This window comes from Dipodomys spectabilis, unplaced genomic scaffold (assembly GCF_019054845.1).
Source record: "Dipodomys spectabilis isolate Male_0828 unplaced genomic scaffold, ASM1905484v1 ptg000071l, whole genome shotgun sequence".
NCBI classification, from domain to species: domain Eukaryota; kingdom Metazoa; phylum Chordata; class Mammalia; order Rodentia; family Heteromyidae; genus Dipodomys; species Dipodomys spectabilis.
Window position 1 is genome coordinate 7,073,210 of NW_024870748.1, and position 17,904 is coordinate 7,091,113.

A 17,904-nucleotide genomic window follows, 5' to 3' on the forward strand; every position below is an offset into this window, starting at 1 on the left:
AGACATACTAAGGCAAGTCTCAACTGCCATCTGTAAAGTCTTTCCAAAGGGAAAAGACACCCCCTAGCTTAAAGATTGAACCTCTGGGCCTAATGTGTGTGCATGTACGTGTGTGTGTTTGGGTGGGGGGAGGCAGGGAGGAAGTAGACATTAATCCCTCAGGACTTCCTTCTACTGCAAATGACCCTTTGGCTTTCTAAGATACCTATGTAATAAACAGAATCGATATATCTTCACATATACATGTTTTTCAAAGTCCTGCTATTCATTTTACATTCCATTTACAAAGCAATGAAACCTCCAGGAACTGCTAGGCAGCTCCCCAAATACCCTGTAGATAGAGGTGATGCCTTTGAAGTCCCCACCACCAGCTCAGGGTTGGAGCTACTAAGAAACACCCTAAGACTGAAAGTAAGTTGGCCGGCAGCTTCAGCTCCTTCGCAAGCCGCTCTTCTGAGAGTTAATGTAAAGTCTTTAGAGTTCAAATGTGGACCGCAAGCCTCTCTGCCCTTCAGTCCCGGGGATAGCTTGGGATGTAAACACACATGAAGATTTATTCCTGTGGCCAGGCAGGGAGTCGTTAGGGTAAAGGGTAAGGGTCAGGGGCTCAGACTAGTGGCTCTCGAGTTCGGGGAAAGCGGGCAGAAGGAAAGTCTTCTTTGAGCCAGGTTTTGCCTCCCAAGTCGTTCAAGCTTCCCTCTCTACAGACCTATCGCCCCCTCCTCCTCCTTCCTCCTTTGAGTCTTTCGATCCCCCCTCCCACTCCCACACATTCAAATGCTTCCACATTCAGGAAGGGGCTATCCGTAGAGAGTAGCTCAAGGGGCTCGTAGCCCACGAGGTTGCCACTCCCCGCCCCCCCCCCCCCCCAGTCCAGAGGCGGAGAGCCTGGGCATTTTTCCTTCTCCAGCACCTGTCCCACTTGGGCGCCGGGGCTGGGGCTGCGCCTGCAGTCAATGCAGTGCCGGAGCGCCAGAATCACGCACAGAAGTCTCCCAGGGTGGGGAAATGGGGGGCCGTAGAAGGGGCGGGGCATTTGACAGGGGCGTCCCTTCTCAACCAAGACCTCCCCACACCCTTCTACACAGACTGGGGCAAAACCTGGAGAGTCACACATAAGGCAAGAGTGAAAACGATCGCACTCCGATCCCGAACAACGTTGCCCCCCCCCCCCTTCCTGGAGCCCGGGGCTGGCGGAGGAAGGTGGCTCTGTTCTGCCCCCGTGGCCGGTGCGGGGTCTAAGGCTGCCTGGTAAGGTTCTGGCTTCCCCAGGGCTGGCAGGGGAGCCCCGAGAACGGCAGGCCTGTCCCCCTTCCTCCTCCCTTTTCCCCTCCTCCCCCACGTGTCCTCCTGAAGCCCAGAGGCCTGAACCCAGCACCCCCCCCCCGCCCCCTCCCTCCTCCTCCCGCTTCGCCCGCTTCCCAGGCGGCGTGGAGAAGAGCAAAGTTGCGACAGCGGTCAGGGGGCTCTGCCCAGGTGAAGGGGCGCTGTAACTGGGTGTGTGTGGTGGGGCGAGGGGACGGCATGGCCCTGCTCTTGGGGGCGGGGGGAAGATAAAGAAACTTGCTTTCCGCGGCCCCCACCTCGCGCGGGTTCGGATCTTGCGTGATCCGAGCCCTCGTGGCGAGACGCGGCAATGCCACTGGGACCGAGGCGGGCCCTCGGATCGGGACCGTGCATTTGGGCCGGCTTGGGCGAGCGCAGGCAGTGAGCGAGGCCGGCACCCAGGCAAGGGCAGGGTGGGTGGCCATATAACCGGACCGAACCGGGGAATCTAGTGGCATGGGCGCGAGCCGAACCTGAACCGGGCCGAGTTGGGTGGCGAAGTAGGACGTGGATTCGGGGGCGGGGCGCGGCAGAAGGGGGAAACCAGGCCCGGCTGGACTGGCCTGGGCGTGGGGGCGGGGGGCGAGTTCGGGGCACTTGCTGGGCTCTGGACCGAGCGGTAGGGCGGGGCGGCGCTAGGGGCTGGGCCGGACCCGCTGCGAGAGGGCGAAGGGAGGGGGGGGGGGAGCCGGGGGTGGAGTAGGGGCGTGGAGTTGCGACCGGGGTCTGGCCTCGGCCGGGGGCGAAGGTAGATCGGCGGGGCCGCGAGCGGAGGGAGGGAGGCCCGCGGCAGCGCGGCGGCGGCGAAGGCCAGCTTCCGCGGAGTTTGTGCCCGAGCTTCCCGGCCCGGCTCTGGTCGCCTCATGCGCACAAATGGGGCTAGGGGACCGATTGGTAAGCAACTCCGAGTGTTAGACGGTGTTCGGCGGGGATTCCAGGAAAAGCAGGGAAAGACAGGGTCTGCAATTCTGCCGCACCACCCACCCACCTCTTAGCATCTGGATTCTGCTCTCTGGGGGCCGAGGACCCTCCCCGCCACAATCCTTTCACTCTTTAGCACTCCTACTGCCCCCCCTCCTCGGCCATTTGACTCTCCTAAGGGTACGGGTTGGGGGGGCTTTTTTTTCCTTCCGTGGGGGCAATCTAGTTCGTATCTTATTCCTACAAGGTAGTGTCTCTTCTTGTCCCGTGGACGTTGGGGTTCAGATAATTTAACCCTCTCCTTTCAGCTATTAGATGGTTTTTTTTTAAGGAAAGGGACGAATCCGTACGATTTCAGGGCTGGAATGGAGTTAGAGTCCTGGGATTCACCTCCAGTTCACTTCCACTACCAACCTCTCTTTACAGTGAGCTACTTCCATGGGGAGCTAAACCCGGGGGGAGGGAGACGGGAACATTAATGTGCTTTTCTATCTCTACATAGGGTCTGTATGGCGAAGGACAGCTAATTTCTGAAGGAAAGTAGCCACCAGTACAACTCGGGTCGCCCCCACTACTACTTCGGTGAGAGGGACGACGCTAAGGGGATGTGGGTGGGTCAGTGCCCACTATAAGGGTGGGGGGTGGGTAGTCGCCCCCGGAGGGACTCTTCCTTGGCGGGGAGCGAGAAAGGCGAGCCCCGGCCTCTGGGAGGGGTTCCGGGGAGGGAGATTGGGGGTGGCGACGACGGGGGGGGGCGGGAAGAATGGGAGAGTCACGCCCTGCTTGCGAGGGGAGCCTCCCTCAAGCCCCTGGGAGAAGACTGAATGCGTTTGTTCTGTGCTGCCCGGTAGGGGAGATCTGGGGGTCTCGGGTTTTGTACACTAGATCAGGAACCAGTGGCCTCAGAAAGTCAGGTCAGGGCATTAGGTGGAGAGCTTGGGAGAAAAGGAGAAAAACCCCTGGTCGCAGCGGACTGATGATCTCTTTTCCTCGACCTCCCTCTTAAGGGGCGTCGGAGGGGGGGGCGTGGGGGGCTCTTGCAGCCCAGCGAATTGAGTGCCCCCGCCTTTCCCAGAGTCTAGCTTTTTGCCCGGCTTGCTGCAGCCACCGCTGCCTCGCTCTCCGGAATCCGCTCGGTTCTCGCTGCGATCCCCTCCTCCTCCCCTCCCCTCCCAGTGTCACCGGGGCTGCTTGGCTCTGCCCCCTTCGCCGCCGCTTGCTCCCTGCTTTCGTCCCTCCCTCTCTTGCTCGCTCCCTCCCTTCGCCTCCTCCTCCCCATCCCCCCCCCCCCGCGTTAGCTGTATTCTGGGAATTGTAGTCTCTTGAAGCCTGCGATGGCGCCACTGGCGGCCCGGGCGGGACTCCACTTCCCGTCGAGCCCTGCGACCGGCACCCACTCTACCAGGCTTCGCTCGCACACACAGACACACACACACACACCGCTCTCCCCCTCACTCTTTCGCTCGCCGCGGCTGCTGCCAGTGTGTGGCTCTGTCTCTCCTCCGCTTTGCTGAGCCCTCCCTTCTTCCTCTCAGTTCCTAGAGTCCGATCGCCGCCGCCGCGGAGAGAGACGAGAAGGAGGTCGGTGGCGATAAGGGGCGGATGGGGGCACCGGATCAGGGCAGTATTCGGCGGGTGGTTGTTCCGAGGGGGTAAGAGAGAGCCCGAGTGGCGGCCTGAGCCTCCCCACGGAGCCGACCCGGGAACAGGTGCGTCTTTTTTTCCTCTCCCCCAACCCCTCCACCCCTTTTGACTCCCCGGCTTTTTTGTATTTCCCCCACCAGCTTCTTTCTATCTTGAGCCTTTCCCCAACCCTGTCCCTTCTTCGCTTGGCGGCCGTTCTGCTTGCCCCCCGGGGGCGCCGTCCTCTCGGTGCCCCCGGACGTAGCGTAGCGCTCCCGGGAGCTCGCTCTGTCCTCGCCCCTCCCTTCGGGATAGCTCCCCTCCACTTCCCACCTTCGTACCCCATCCCTGCCCTGCCCTACCCCCTTCTCGATCCCCTTCTCTCTTAGCCAGGTGAGACTTGTTCGCAGCGATCTGAGTCTTCTCGGCTGGGCGGGGGTCTCCATGGAAACGGGGGGTCGGTTGATCCTGGGGTGGGGGGAACCAAAGGAATTACCCCACTCCTCGGAAAGGGAGGTGGAGGCTGTGCTGTCTTGGAACTACCTGGCCCCCAAACCCTGATCTAAGGATCCGTGGATTAGAAGGGAGGATGGCCCACAGGGCAGGGCGAGGAAAGGCTTTTTTTGGGGGGGGGGTGTCCGTGGTGAAGTCTTGAAGGGACCAGGAGAAAATACCCACCAACCTTCGAGGGGAGGTGCGATGAGGTCCTCTCTCAAGGCTGCTTTCTCCCCTGTGCTGGGGTGCTGGAACCATGGGGTTAGGGGTACCCCTAGGTGGTTGTGGGGCCTGGGTTCGGGAGTGGGAGTGCTGTGATGGGGGCAGGGGCAATTATTCGAGTCCCTGGAAAAAAGGCGGGGGATGACTTCGGAGCGCCCTGGCTCCGCTGCCCTCGCTCTAGGGGCGGGGGCTGCTGGGCCAGGAGCGGCGGGGAGGGGGCTTAAATTGAAGGAGGATGAGATGGGGGCAATTCTTACTAACCCCGGTAAGCCCGGTGGGTGGGGGGGGCCAGCCGGTGTGCAAGCCCTCAACCCGCTTCGCGCCAGGCCTGGAGGCAAGGGGTCTAAGAGAAGCCGAAGGATGGAAGGACGGAGGCTCTGGTTACGGGGCCGGGTTTCGGGCTCAGGGGCAATCCCCTGGCCCTTGGAGAAGGAGGGAGAGGGATAGCCACGAACCCCACCATGGTTCCCCCACCCCGGTCCTAAGGGGCGTGCGGTACAGACAGCAGGCCCAGCGGAGCTGGATTCGAGCAGATCGCGGCCGGAGAGTGAGGAGGGGGTTTGGTGGTGGGCTTGGGGGAGCAGTCCGGCGGCGGGGCGGGCGGGCGGGGCGTGGGGCTCCGGCGGGCGGCGGGGCGGGGCCGGGGCGGCGCTGCTGCCGCCGCCGCCGCTGCCGCCGCCGCTGCTGCTCCTGCTGGGGCCGCCGCAGCCGTTGCCGCCGCCGCCGCTTCTGGGCGGGGAACGGAGGCCAAAGAGAGTCCCGTGCCGGGGCACAGGGCTTAGGCAGCGCACTGTGGGGAGGGGGCCGTCTTGGGGGCGGGTGCAGGAGGGGGTGGAGCCCCCGACGGGGGGCGGTACAAGCCGGGACGACGACGACGAAGAGCCCCGGGGGCCGGGTGCATGGAGGACGAGGTGCTGGGAAAAGGAAAGGGGGGGGGGGGGTGGGTCCCGCGACGGGCCTCATGGGCTTGGTTCCTCGAGGTTCAGCTTCAGGACAGAGCCTTACAGAGGCGCCCCGAAGCCCGGGAAGGAATAGGGTGGCAAACTGGACGCTGGAGGGGGCCCTCCTCACCGGGGTCCCGCCAAGAGGAAGGTTGGGCCAGAGGGACGTCCGGAAGGCTGGGAGGAGCTCGCCGCACCACGGCTGGGGATTTCGCGTTATGGAGGTGCAGGAGATTGTTGTAGGGAAAGATGTGGTCGAGGGGAAAGGCAGGAGGGAAGCACGCTGCAAACCTGGGAGGCCAACAGCATAGGCCAGTGGAGATGCCCTTCTATTCCGCTTGCGTTTCTCCCCCGCCCCCAATAGAAGCACTATGTTTTTGTTTTATTGTTTTGAAATGTTCAGTGGTGGCTGATCTAACTGTCGACGTGGTGAGACTCATTCATGATGTTTTCTAGAGTAGACAGCAAAGACAGGCAGCCCTTGCCAAGGGTGTAGGGGCTCTTAGCAGAAGTATGGGAAGGGGGTCTGCAACTTTGAGCCCTAGCTTAATCCTCTCAAGGCAATTTGGAGGTCGTCCCTGTGGAACAGGTAGAGTGTAGTTGTGCGAAAGCGTTGCTGAGACTTCTTGGGTGTGTGTGTGGGTGCATTCTCGGTTTTACGGGTTTGCCCCATGGTTGTTTCAGCTGAGAACGTTATTCTCAAAGCCGAAATGCGTTTGGAATTGGGAGTGAAATCATTTGGTAAGAAAATTCCAAGGGTGGAATGGAACTTAAAAGATCATCTAAGTTGTCTATCTTGTCCTTGAATGTTGGTATTGAGGGAGCCTTACTATGTGGAGATGGTAAGTAGCACAATGGAGGATGTTTGGGCAGAGTTTAGGATACTCAAATTGGATGGTGATGTCACTATGTGATATTGAAGATGACAGCATGTAGGAAAGAAACTTGGAATACTCCACTAGGGATTAAATTGGGTAATCCTCAGGACTGGGGATGTTGGTGAAATACTTGCTTAGCATGCATGAGGTCCTGGATTTTATCCTCCCTCAGCACTGAAAATAAATAAATAAATAAATAAAAGTGGGCATAATCCTAAAAAAAAAAGTTGAACATTTTGGTGGAGAAGCAAAGTTATTAGGAAAGATTGGGGGAAATTGGGAGGAACCAGAGCTTTGATATCTTAAGAGAATCTGAAGTTTGGTTATAGAGTTTTGGAGGGGCATGGCCACCTTGAGTGAATCATGAGGCTGTTGGTAGGCAGGCATCTTTGATACGGTAACTGAGACAGTTGCCCTGGAGAAAGACCTAGGGGATGAGAGTTACACGTCTTGGGGCATGGAATCTTGTTGAAATCGGCTTTACCAGTCCAGGTGGCTCAATCCTGTAATCCTAGCTAACTCGGGAGGCTGAGATCTGAGGATTGTGGTTCAAAGCCAGTCCAGGCAGGAAATTCTGTGAGACTTTTTATCTCCAGTCATCCATCAAAAAGCCAGATGTGGAGCTGTGGCTCAAGTGATAGACTGCTGTCCTTTAGTACAAAAGCTCAGGAACAGGATCTAGGCCCTGAGTTCAAGCCCAGGACTGGCACAAAAAGATTTCCTTTAACAAGGCTGCCACTGTAACCAGCTTTGTAGTAAGAGAAGGTTAAGTTGCTTCTGCTCTGGCTGTGGAAAGAAGAGAATATGTCATTGATGGAGGAAAGGGAAAGGACTCTGAAGTCTGGGTTGAATAGCACTCGTCTTTAAGACGAAGCAATAGGAACAGGATAATCATTGGAGCAGGGCATAAGAAACCTATGGTGCTGCTAAGCTCTGGTATTGGGGTCTGGATTAGACAAAGTAGAGGGGATTTCCAGAAGAAATGAAATGGTGGCTGCAGCAAAGACACTTGTGGGAATCTAGATTTTGACTACCGTTTGAACCATGCCTCCAGTCTCACTTCTTGCTGGCTATTTTAGAGATGGGGTCTAGTGAACTTTTCTGCCCAACCTGGCCTCAACCTCAATCCTTTAGATCGCAGACTCCTGAGTAGCTAGGGTTACACATGTGAGCCACTGGCACCTGGCTTAGATTTAGATTTTTTGATTTAGGGATTCCTTTCTTTCTCACTGGCTTACAGGTTCTTGGGAAGCAAATGCAGCTACATCAAGGGGAGGGCTCTGTTTTATTCATGATATGGTTCACTAAATAGCAAAGGAAATATTATGTACAGGTAGCAGAAGATCTCATGATGTGATTAATCTGGTTTAATCTGGTTATGGATATTAAGGAAGTACTTCTTTGAGAGAACTAGAATCCTTGGAGAAAAAGACATTAGTACTACAAAAACTGGGATGCAAAAACAAATCAGGAAGAGGATTGGTTGGGCAGTAAAGGGAAAAGGAAGGTGACTGTCACTGGTCTCATACTAGGGCCAACTAAGGAAAAGAAAACAGCATCTGGAAATCTCCAGGATATTTTCCAAAGGAAAGTTTAGAGAACCTTTAGGGCTCTTTGCACTTTTTATTGCTGAGATTACTAAGATTGGAGGGGAAGGTAGGCTTGAGGAGAAACTGACATTTAGGGGAAAATGTAAATGTATTTATCCATAAGCAATAGAGAACTTAGAGATAGCATACAAGTTAAAAATGCACATTGTGAGGCCAGGCACCTGTGGCTCATGCCTATAATCCTAGCTACTCAGGAGGCCGAGATCTGAGGAATGTTGTTCTGAAGCTAGCCAGGGCACGAAAGTCTGTCAGACTTTTATCTCCAATTAACCACAAAAAAGCCAAAAGTGAAGCTGTAGTTCAGTGGTACAGCACTAGCCTTGAACAAAAAAAAGCTCAGTGACAGTGCCCTGGCCCTGAGTTCAAGCCCTATTAGAAAGTCTAAAGTAAAGATTCTGAATGGGAAAAAGTATCAGTGTCCAAATAAAATGACTTTGGAAGAAGGGGAAAGTAAGAATACACCAAGTTTTCCAGTTTCTAAGTGGGAGGGATCCTAGATATAAGGAGTCGAGTGGTAGAAATTCCAGAGTGAAACAGGATAAAGAACCAGGGACTTGAGAGTCTTGGGCGGGAATTGGGGGGTAGTGTTAGGGGTATGGAGGAAAGGCTCTAATTAGGGTTGGGCTGGACAACATTTATAGTGGGTCATTGATTCTAGGCTGAGCTGTTTGGAGTGAAGTAGAATGGCTATAGGGTGTCAACAGTCTGATTTTCTGAGAAAGGAATTTGTGGTTGAATTTGGGTGAGAAAGTGAACACTAGAGGGAAATGAAGAGAGTGCTGGGAAAATGAGAATTGCTGGGATAAAATAGGTAAGAAAAAGGGGAGAAGCCGTTCATGAATATATGGGGGTGAAGGAAGCCCCTAGGTGTTCAAGTTTTCAAAAAGAAAGAAATTTCTTTGTGCTCCAGTTCACAATCAGTGAATCCAAGTTTGCCCAGAATGTTTAACATCAGCAATACTAAAGAAGGAGGAAATAAGCAATCTACCTTTCTGCCACTAGGTTGCTAGGACAGTATTTTATATGAATCAGGCTGTATTCATGCCCCTTTGTGAATGGTCATCATTGAAATAGTGTAGAAAACTGTCTTTCTAAAGCATACTTTTCCCTACTGTTTATAAATTAAAAGCAATGTTTTATGATGAAAACTTTGTGTGGTGAGCTAAAATTACATTCTGTTCAAGAGAAAAATTTACCTCTGTGTTTCAGCCCCTCATCATAATTCAAATAAGCTGTTCTAGTTTCTTCTTTTTTTTTTTCTTGAGCAGAAACTACTCTTCCCTCAAAACATTTGAAATAGGCCCTGGTTCTCACCTTTCAATGTGCTGTCTTGCCACATGGCTGGTGCTCTACCACTTGAGCCATGACTCCAGTCTTGCATTTTTCTGATTAGTTGACAGTAGAGTCTCATGGACTTTCTGTCTGGGCTGGCTTGGAACCCTGATTATCTAGGTGTTAACCTTCTGAATAGCTTAACATTACACATGTGAGCCATTGACACCCAGCAAAAAACAAACCATTTAAAATCTCCACAACAACTGCAGGCTGCATATAAAGGTTATATTTTCCATGGGCAATAAATTGTGATGAAGTTGAAGAGAGATGATTTATTATTTGTAACGTGGTAATTTTCAGATTTACACATTAGAGTGTGTGAGGCCAGATATGTCTTCATCTGGATTTGCAGAAGACCTTAGGCCAAGGGGCTACAAAGAATTGAGAGTACTAAAGATTGGGAGAGCTTTGAGTTTTGGACTTTTTAATCCACTGTTGGTCAAGAAACAAAATTTGGTTACCTCATTACTAAGGTATGCCTGGAAATCATAGTCTTAGTGCCATTTAAGGGTATAGTGGGGTTTTGTCATAATGCTGTTGTATTGGGACAAGAAGAGCTAACAGATTTTCAGTTTTCTAAGTTCTTTGAAGTACATACTATATGAATATGGTCCTAGATAATATTAATGTGCTCTTTACTTGAATCCATGAAATGGTTATACATCTTCTCTCTCTTTGTTGTTGTTGTTGTTGTTGTTGTGTGTGTGTGTGTGTGCAGGTACACATAGGTACTGATCCTGGGGCTTGTAGTCAGGGCCTGAGTGCTGTCCTAGAACTTCTTTTGCTCAAGGCTGGTGCTCTACCACCTGAGCCACAGCTTCACTTCTGGCTTTTTTTGGTAATTTAGTGGAAATGAGTCTCACAAACTTTACTACCTGAGTGGCTTTGAACTTGGATCCTCAGATCTTACCCTCATGAGCAGCTAGGATGACAGGTGTTGGAGATGAGTCATAGACTTTTCTGTCCTGGCTATGTTTAAATTGGGATCCCAAGATCTCAGCCTCCTGAGTAGTTGAGGATTACAGGCCTGAGCCACCAGTGCCCAGCCTATCTGCTTATGATGAGATTTTACCCAATTTAATTTATGATCAAATTTGTATAATACAGTAGTTCTCAAACTTCACAAAGAATCTGAATTAACCTACCACTTTGGAGATATACAGCTGTAAAACTTCTTACTCTTCAACTTCATACCTATAGGACAGGAACCAAGTTATTTAATTTTACTTTTTTTTTTTTTGGTGGTGGTGGTGGTACAGGTCCTTGAACTTACTAAGCAACCACTAGTGCTGAGCCACATCACCTGATCTTTTTATGCACTGGTTATTTTTGAGACAGGGTCTATGTTCCTGACCAGATATGTCCCTGTACCAAGATCTATCTATTTTAGGCTTCCTTTTCTATCCGTGATGACAGGGGTGCAGCATCTCTTTATTCCACTGAGATGGAGACTCATGGACTTTTTGGCCCAAGAAAGCCTCAAACCATGTTTCTCCTAATCTCAGCCTCCCAAGAAGCTAGGCTTATATATGTGAGCCACTTGACTACAAGTCACTTAACTTTTTTGAACTTCAGTGTTCTCATTTATACAATAGAAATAAGATGTTTGAGTGGTGAGAATTGTATGAGATGAAGTTTATATAGTAACCAGGCCAATATAGTAGGTTCCTAATAAGTAAATGGAGTATATTATCATTTTTTCTTACTCAGCTACATCCTGTGACATTACTTGTGTGTGTGTGTGTGTGTGTGTGTGTGTGTGTGTGTGTGTGTGTGTGTGTGTGTGTGTGTGTGTGTGTGTAGGTATTGGGGTTTGAACTCAGGGCCTTGTGTTCTTACTTCCCCCCCCTCTTTTGTTCATTGCTAGTGCTCTAACACTTGAGTCACACATCCAGTCTGGCATTCTGCTGATTAATTGCAGATGGAGTCTCACAGACTTTTCTGCCTGGGCTCAAACCACAGTATTTCAGGTCTCAGCTTCCTGAGTAGCTGGGATTACAAGTGTGAGCCACCAATGCCTAGAGACTTTGCTTTTTATATTACATTATATAGAAAACATAGTGGCAGAGTGAGTGCCTTCCTCCGTATCTTAATTTTCTGCCCTTATTTTCCATGTTCCTCGTGCATTACTACCCATTTAGCATTACAACATAGTTGGAAGAGATAGCTTGACTTGTTACTGCATCTATGTTCAGGTAGAAGGTAGTAGCTTCTTTAATGGCTGTGACATGACACTGCTCAATGTTTCAGGGTGGGAAGTGAGGAGTTTGTATCTAGTTGAAACTTTAAGAACATTTTGGGCCATCAGTAACATTTTTTGTCAGTTGTGGGGCTTGAACTCAGGGCCTAGGTGTTGTCCCTGTGCTTTTTTACTCAAGGCTAGTGCTGTACCACTTTGAGCAGCAGTGCCACTTCTCATTTTCTGGAGGTTAATTGGAAATAAGAGTCTCACAGCCTTCCTGCCCAAGCTAGCTTTGAACTGTGATCCTCAGATCTCAGCCTTCTGAGTAGATAGGATTATTGGTGTGAGCCATCAGCACCTGGCTCATAGGTGACATTTTAAAAAACCATTGGTTTCTGCAAAGGACTGTTGTATTTAATGATGACTGCTTGGGTATTCCAGCTCTCTCTGGCATCTAGAAATTCTACAAAAGCTAGTAGATCAAGCTTGGGCCTGGTATGACTCCATGACAAGGGTGTTCATCAATGATTGAATAGGGGAGAATAGTACCCCAAATAGCTCTGGGTTCCTCAAACCAAACTTCTGAGTAGAGATAATCAGTAGCCTATGAAGTAGATCTCCTCTCTGCAGCTCAAGTGGACTTTGGTGCCAACAGTTGGCTTTCTGTTAGCTATGCCAATACAAGGAGAAATGGATGACTGGCCAATTGAGAGCAGTAGATTAGTGGACAAATTAATAATTTCTGTTTGACTTCAGAAATGCATTATTATTCTCTACCTGCTCCCACTCCCCAGCAGGTTTGCCTACCTATTTATATTCTGTTTAGGCAAATATTAAAGGGAGCTCTTCCCTGAACACACATCTACTGATGGTGGCAGAAGGCAGTCCATAAGTCAGCCAGGTTTAAAAATTAGCTATAGCTATAGATAGTTGGAAGGTGATTCTTATTATTTTGTCTGGCCTGATTTTATTTATGATTGTCTACTGTGCAGATAAAGAAAAAGAAGTTGCTGTTAGAGCAAGAATAGTAAAATAATCCATAGGTTCAATGTGTTTTTATTTTTTGGACAGAACTGGTATTTGAACTTAGGGCTTGTATTTTCTAGGCAGGTGCTTTATCAGTTGAGTAATGTCCCAGTCCTTTTTGCTCTATTTTTTGAATAGGGTCTTGCTTTTGTGCCTGGCCATAACAAACTTCCCTTGTAGCTGGGATGACAGGTGTACCATCACTTCCAGTGTTTGTTTCTTTCTTTCTTTCTTTTTTTCTTTCTTTCTTTCTTTCTTGCTAGTCCTGGGGCTTGAACTCAGGGCCTGGGCACTGTCTCTGAGCTTCTTTTACTCAAGGCTAGCACTCTACCACTTGAGCCACAGCGCCACTTCTGATTTTCTGGTGGTTAGTTGGAGACAAGAGTTTCATGGGGGCTGGGAATGTGGCTCAATGGTAGAGTGCTTACCTTGTATGCATGAGGCCCTGGGTTAGATTCCTCAGTACCACATCAGCAGAAAAAGCTGCAAGTGGTGCTATGGCTCAAGTGGCTCAAGTCATAGAGTGGTAGCCTTGAGCTGAAGAACTGAGGGACAGCACCCAAGCCAAAAAAAAGAAAAAAAGAGTTTCACGGACTTTCCTGCCCAGGATGGCTTTGAACTGTGATCTGAAGATCTCAGCCTCTTGAATAGCTAGGATTACAGGCCTGAGTCACCGGTGCCTGGCTTTCTGGGCTCCTTTTGCTCAAGGCTAGCACTCTAACACTTGAGCCACAGTCCCACTTACAGCTTTTTCTGTGATTAATTGGAGATAAGAATCTCCTGGACTTGCCTTCCCCAGGCTGGCTTCGAACCACTATCTTCAGATCTCAGCCTCCTGAGTAGGATTACAGAAATGAGCCACCAATTCCCGGCATACCCAGCTTTTTGTTGGTGAACATGAGGTCTCATGAAACTATTTGACCTGGCCATGGCTGGACTTGGACTGAGATCTCTGCCTGTTAAGTAGCTAGGATAATAAGTATGATCTAACATGCCTGGTTTTTGAGACAGTCTTCCTATGTTACCTCAAAATTGAAATGCCTCAGTTTCTGGAATAGCTGAGGGACTTATAGGCATGTACCACTGAGCCAGACTTACCCAAAATTTTATTTTTGATGATAGCAGGGATTGAACTCAGGGCCTCATTCATGCTTGCAAGGCAGGTGATCTACCATTTAAGCTACACCTACACCTCCTTTTTGTCTTGGTTATTGTCAAGATAGTCTTGCTTTATGCTTAGCCTGGCCTGGTTTTCTATCGTCCTACTTGTGTTTTCCTGTATCACCAAGGATGACAGGCTTTTTCCACTGTGTCTACCCATTGGGCTTCCTCTGTAGCTGGAATAACAGGTATATACCGCCAAGCCAAGCCATTGAGTAAGACAGAGTCTTGTAAAGGTTTACACCTAAGCTGGGCTCGAACTGTAATACCCTATCTTCCCCTCACAAGTAGGTAGGCTTGAGCAGTTATTCCCATCGATATCTATCTATCTATCTATCATTTATAATATATTTATAATACATTATATGTGTATTATATATAAAAAATATATATCACTCTGTGTGATGTAAAGGGTTTTTTTTTTTTTGGTCCGGTCCTGGGACCTGAACTCTGGGCCTGGGCGCTGTCCCTCAGCTCTTCAGCTCAAGGCTAGCACTCTACCTCTTGAGCCACAGTGCCACTTCCAGCTTTTTTTCTTTTTGCTTATGTGGTGCTGAGGAATCGAACCCAGGGCCTCAGGCATGCAAGGCAAGCGCTCTACCACTGAGCCACCTTCCCAGCCCCGTAAAGGGGTTTTTGTTTTTCCTCTTTGTTTTACAAAGGGGGCTAATAAATCTATGGACTGGAAGAGATTGAGATAGTACTGAAAGTTTAAAATTCTTTGAGGAAATAGTGTAATGGAGGGGAGGTGGATAGCTGTATGATTTCAAGTGAATAATATATACAAAGTTGAACCTATAGTTGAGTGTGGTATGGAGTGAGAGAACAGAAAAAATAATGATCTACTGTATTTTAGTTAATACATTTGTATATAGTTACATACCACCTCATGTATTTACTTATGAGTTTTTAAGCTAAATCTAGCTTTTACATATAAGGGAAGACATGGATCATTTGTATCTCTGGGTCTGAATTATGTCATTTAACATAGTTTTTTCCAAGTCTTTTTATTTCTTTGCAAATGGCACAATATGATTCTTTGTAACGGATGAGTAAAATTTCATTGTGTATATACACCACATTTTCTTTATCCATTTGTCCATTGATGAGCATCTGGAATGATTCCATACCTTGGCTATGGTGAATAGTGGCTGCAATAAACATGGTTGTGCTGGTGGCTTTTCTTATGGTAGATTCAAAGAATATCTCAACTAGTGTAATTCCTTAGAAAGACAAAATCAAAGTTCAGCAAAATAAAACAGCAGGATACAGGTACTTGAAAGGAGTGGAGTAGGGTCAGGGAGAAAGGGGTAGACAAAGTAAGAGGAAAAAAGGGGAAAAATGCTGACAAGAATCCAAGGTATATCCTATAAAATTAAGAGTGAGGGAAGGAGTAGGTAGAGGATGGATGGATAAGAATGTTGAAAAGAGTGACATTGATTAAGATACATCGTACTCATAAACTACCTTGTTAAATGGAAACTCCTTTGTACAGATACTTAGTGATCATAATAAAAATTAAAAAGGAAGAATAAAAAGATCTCCCAGGTATTTGCATATGAGGTCTAGGAGACTTAAAGAACAATCTTCTTTTCTTGAAAAATGCTATATCATAAATGAGATGTATTGAAATGGAGACACCAGAGGGCAACTGTCATAATCCATAGCAGCCAGGACACAGAAGGGATTCAAGTCTCATGCTATAATGATTCAACTCTAGAGTCTGAGAGAGATACTAAATGATCAGAGGGTGAAGATCGAGACTAAGGAAGACCAAGGCTCTTATCTTTGGTCTGTCAGAAATTAGAAGTGCTTAAAAGAAAGACCCTATTTACTTACTTAGGGTGACAATTGAGGTGGATTGGCATTTTGAGGACTGATTAATTTCATAGTGATATTTAAGTTTCCTAGATGCCCATCAGAAGTCGTATAAACTCTCATAGCTAGGACTTAGGTCTAGCATAAAGCTATGATGAAGTATTTTCCTTGAATTGAGTTGAACAATTTCCTTGAAGTAAGAAATAGAAGTGAGTAACGTTTGAATTATAGGGAAAAGGTTCATGACATAATGTATAGACTCACTATAACAATCTAGTGACATGAAACTGTAAGTAAATGATGAAAACTTTTGCTTTGACCCACCTCATCTTTGGAATAGAATACCTCTGGTTCTTAAGTACTGGTTGTTTTACTCAGTTGTAGATATAAACAGTGCATCTGCATTTGGCAAATGCCATGGTAAATGGGTGTATTAACATGGCTGAGAAATAGAGACTGGAAGTACTTCTCAGGGTCTCCACCTAAGTTTAGGTTGTGGGTCCTGGAGTCACTTTTCCAGGTACTGTTTTAGATGGCTCCGTTTAATGCTGCTTCTGTTTGATTAGATGATTCTGAATGCTTTTGGGGTGTTTTTAAACATCAAATTGTCCCTGAAAGGATGGGACACAGCACCAGTAGCTGGGAGTTTGAAAAGGGTATAGATGAGTTTGTATGGAAGTGCTCTCAAGAGCTCCAAGGGAGATTGTTAGCCTTGGCCATCCAGTTACTGAGGTGAAAGTCCAGCCTCCTGAGGTGACTATGTTGGCAGTAACTACATTCATTTGAATGAGTAGGCTCTTATGTGTTTAACTGACAGTTAACATTACTTTGTATTCAGTCTCATAAATATTTATAGGCAAAGTTTTAAGAATGGAGGGACTCAAGGAATTTGTGAAGGTGTCTGTGCTGGAACCATATGTAGGCAGCTAGTTACCCTTCCTGTTCAATACAAAATTAATGTATGTAGGAACAGAATATAATGTCCTTATAAGTCTGATTCTTTGATAGAAGTGGGGATGGAGGGACTTTCTTTTCTTTTTCTTTTCTTTTTTCAGTCAGTCATGGGGCTTGAACTCGGCCTCAGCGCTGTCCCTGAGCTCTTTTGCTCAGGACTAGCACTCTACCACTATAAGTCACAGCTCTAGTTCTCATTTTCTAGTGGTTAATTGGAGATAAGAGTCTCACGGACTTTTCTGCCCTGGCTGGCTTTGAACCGTGATCCTCAGATCTCAGCCTCCTGAGTAGCTACAATTACAGGGGTGCGCCACCAGCACCCGCTTAAGAAACTACTTTGCATGGAGTTTCAAAGTAACATGATTGGGGCATATATACAGGACTGTTGCATGTCTGGGTATGGTAGCTAGTTAATGGCAGAAAAGATGACTTCTCATCTATGGGAAGTCATTGAAACAGAACAGTTTGAATTAGAACATTCTTATTGGAGGTCAGGTATATGATGAAACAGGGAAAACAGGAACGTTATATTCCTGTTGAATATTCATGGAAGGAAGCAGAGCAATGAGGAGGATAAGATCTGCAGTCTAGAACTGGAGGTATAGGTCAGTAGTAGAGCACTTGCCTGGCATGAGCTACACATAAGTACAAGGCCTTAGGTTCAATCATTAGAACTGAAAATATAGAAGTAAAACAGTTTTGTTGCTAAAGCTAGGGAAGGTTTTACTTGGGGAGTATGTGTATACTTTCCTTTGGAAAACAATGGCTCCATAAGTTTTATCTTCTCTCTCTCTCTCTCTCCCTCCCTCCCTCCCCCCACTCTCTTTAATCTTTGTGCTGGTCCTAGGACTTGAACTCAGGGTGCAGTTGCAGAGCTTTTATGCTCAAGGCTAGCACTCTACCACTTGAGCTACAGCTCCACTTCCAACTTTTTAGTAGTTAATTGGAGATAAGAGTCTCAGACTTGCTGGGTGCCAGTGGCTCATGCCTGTAATCCAAGCTACTCAGGAGGCTGAGATCTGAGGATCGTGGTTCAAAGCCAGCCAGGGCAGGAAAGACCGTGAGATGCCTATCTCAAATAAACCACCAGAAAACCGGAAGTGGCGCTGTAGCTCAAGTGGTAGAGTGCTTGCCTTGAGCTGAAGAGCTGAGGGACAGCACTCAGGCCCAGAGTTCAAGCCCCACAACCGACCAAAAAAAAAAAAAAAAGAGTCTCAGACTTTTCCTGCCTGGGCTGGCTTTCTAGCACAGTTTCCAAATCTCAGCCTCCTGAGTAGCTAGGATTACAGGTGTGAACCACTGGTGTTCCACTGGCACGCTGCAGATTTTGACTTCTCTTAAAAGCCCTCCAGTGGCTAGACTTTTCATTTTAGCGCTGGGATCTCAAGGTCTTTTGGATTTCTCTTGGTCTT

General features: G+C 48.4%; 1 protein-coding gene across 2 annotated transcripts in view; it reads left to right on the top strand.

The window, feature by feature from the left end:
• Positions 1-2,117: 2,117 nt before the first annotated feature.
• The window catches only part of Bcorl1 (BCL6 corepressor like 1), an 81,146-nt gene continuing 65,359 nt past the window's right edge, over positions 2,118-17,904 (top strand). The window contains exons 1-2 of one of the 2 annotated variants that reach the window (XM_042682447.1): positions 2,118-2,220; positions 2,750-2,829. The gene's annotated coding sequence lies outside the window, so the exon portion shown is untranslated. Of the gene's footprint in view, positions 2,221-2,749; positions 2,830-5,462; positions 5,499-17,904 lie in introns of those variants that run through there. The other variant, XM_042682448.1, reaches the window with a different exon arrangement.